The sequence below is a fragment of the Neophocaena asiaeorientalis genome, unplaced genomic scaffold (assembly GCF_003031525.2).
Source record: "Neophocaena asiaeorientalis asiaeorientalis breed wild unplaced genomic scaffold, Neophocaena_asiaeorientalis_V1.1 scaffold150, whole genome shotgun sequence".
NCBI lineage: Eukaryota > Metazoa > Chordata > Mammalia > Artiodactyla > Phocoenidae > Neophocaena > Neophocaena asiaeorientalis.
In genome coordinates, this window is record NW_020176571.1 from 3,442,085 (window position 1) to 3,445,156 (window position 3,072).

Consider the following 3,072-nt stretch of genomic DNA (forward strand, 5'->3'; position numbering starts at 1 on the left):
AGGAACGGTTGGTTGGCTCCTGGAGTAGAGCTACTACACACAGTCTTCACCTTCTGGAGGCCTGGGAGGAGATGATTACGGGATGGAACTTCAGAGGCCTTGCTCAACCTTCCAGGGTTTGCAGCTCTGCTGCAACAGCTACACCAAATCGTTAGTCCAACTGAAACCTTCTAGAACCACTCCCTTGTTCCTGGAACCTGGGTAACCTCCTGGATTCGCAAGCCGACTCTACCACTGGGGCAGTTCTCTGTGTTTCTGTGTCATCTGTTATGATGTGGGGACAGTGACAGCATCTCTCTACCTCAAAGAGTTGTCGAAAGAACTTCATGAGGACACATCTGGGAAAGTCTCCAGCACATAAGGGCTCTGTCAAGTTTAACTCAGAGCCTAGCACAGTGCCTAGCAAAGGTTAGCACAATGTCCGTGGTCTGACCATAAGCCGGGCCTTGTTTTAAGCATTTTACATGTACTCTTCAATACATTTTGTGGCACTGAAGATCTAGCATAAGAAAAATGACATAAGCAAAATGTGTCTTCGGGACCTCTGTACCCAGTAGGACCTACTGTGCGGACCACTTATTTAACTCACATCCTGGAGAAGTCCCTGTACTCCTTGTCATACGTCCTTTTGCCTCCCAGCAGAGTCCTTTCCAAAGCTCTTCTACAAAAGTTCTCTCTGTGTCAAAGCCTCCAGGGTGATTAAATTAAGATCTGTTCAATGGTCATTCCAGTATCTTTTGTTGCCTATTGCTAAGCCCAGGGCCTATTCATGAGCTAGGTATATAAGTGACGCCCAGTAGGTTCTTTGTGGAATGACTAAATCTTGCAAAAGACTATGTGACATACCTATACAAAAGAGAAGGAGAAAGACCGAATTCTTGCGAACAGCGGGGATGGTGAGAAAATGCTACCGCAAAATGCCTACTATGTGCTAGGCACTTTTCATGCATCGTGAATTTTCACAACTCCAGGAGATGGGTATCCAGGTAATCTTTTGCTGTGTAGCAAATTACGCCCAAACTTAGTCTCTTAAACGTAACAGTTATTTTGCTTGTGAATTTGTAAAGAGGTGGGAGCGTAGAAGGGGCAACTCCTCTCTGCTCCAAGGTGGCTCTGCAGAGGACAGGAGTGTCCACTTTCAGGACCGCTCAGTCTTGTCCTCCAGCCACTCTGGAGCCACCCTGGTGGCCTGGCCTCCCCAGGCTGGCTCGGGGTTGGATGGGTCGGACTAGAAAACTCTTTGCTATGAGAATACAGCTCTCCATCTCAGCCTCTCCACTCCCCCTTCCAAGGGGAGCCGTGCTTGGGGAGAAGCCAAGCCAAGCAAAAGATTTCAACAGAGAATGGAGGAAACACACCCACTGAGGTTCTCATAGCAACATAATCACGCACAGGCAGCAGCCTATTTCGGTGGGAGCTTGTCTGAGCTTCCCTCCCCGCCCCGGTTAGTCACAGAATGGACGCATTGCACAGGCTGCAGCAGTATGAGGTGGGGCAGGGTGGGGACAGAGCGCGGGACTGGAAGCCAGGGGGCTGGGGAGCTGCTCTGAGATGCTCTGTCCGCTAGCCGATGGATCACAGACACGTGTCCTCTCTCTGATCTCGGGCTCCTTATCCGTAAAATGAGAAGATAGGACTGAAGAACTGGGAAGACCCTTTCTGGTTTCTGTTGACTGTACAAGTACTGAGCCTCTCTTGGTAGGAGATCAGATGTCTCAAGATCTTTCGTCTCTGAGAAGGATGCTTAGAGAAAATGCGGTTCAAGAGGGTAAAGGTCACTCCTTAGATTCAGCTCATTTGCCCACCACCACCTTCTGCGCGTTGGCAGGATGTGAAAGGGAAGGAGGATGACCAGGTGTTGCCAGACTCTGCTCGCTCACCCTGAACACGCATCCAGGTTTGTGGTCTGAGAGAGGAGAAGGTTAAGGAGGTTAAGGTCATTCTTTCATTTAAATGTACTCCTTCCTCAACACACACACACTCACACACACTCACACACACACACTCACACACACACACACATACACACTCACCCACTAACTCAAGCCTCTTGCCCACTCTCCATCCCCTCCTCCACTTATTGCAATGTATCCTCTCTTTCCCGAGGACCAGGTGATGGAAATGTCTTTAGATCCTGGCCCATTTCTTCAATGGACTCCGGTTAGTTGAGGGCAATCAGGCTCACACCTCCTGGCTGTCAAAGGTGACGTTAAATAACAAATAGGGCATGCGTGCAGGACTGCTCTGCCTAGGTAAGCACAGGGGGGAAGGGAAGAGAGCCAGGACGCCCAAGGAGCCCCTTTTAGGTCCCTGCCCTTGACTTGTGAACTGAAAGCTTGAAAGTGCAGCTGTCTTCGAAGGAGTCAGCCCCAGAGGCCTGTTGTAATGGGGGACACAGAGCGCCCCCCCCAGCCCGTTTTAATCCCCACCCGCCTGACAGATGGCCAGTAAGACAGAGAGAAAGAAGCTCTCAAAGTGAAGACAGGAATGCATTGTATAAAAATTCACACCTTCTGCTGCCGCCCAAACTCCCTTAAAAAAGGATCGAGAGGATCCTAATGGGTACGTGACATCCTCCTCCCCTCCCATAGAAGGGACTTCAGAATCTGGTGATGCTGGGGGAGGGGTGAGGAGGGAGAAGAGAGATGTGTGGGCAGGGGGCTGCCAGGGGAGACCGGGGCAGGGGGAGCGCGGCGGAAGGCTCACCCATCTGACTTTCTCCCACCCTCTTTCCCAGGCCACCTCTGGCTGAACCTTGGTCCCACCCTCTCGGCCTGGGCGAGGCTTGGAGCCCCAGGTCCTTGGAGAGGGAGAGTGGGAGAAAAAAGGGGTCATGATGCTACACGTAGTCCTAGAGTTGAAAGAGTTAAGGACCCTCCCTCATCCAGGCATCCACCCCATGGCTCCCCAAACCCCAAACGCGGAGGAAGGATGCATGAATTGGCAGCGGAGCGGGAGAGCTGGGGTGGGGGGGCGCTGGGATGGGAGCGAGGTGACCGTGGCCCAGCCTTGCCCAGGGCCCGTCCTCGGTGGGAAGACGCACACCGGGTCCGAGGACCTGCCGGAGCCCAG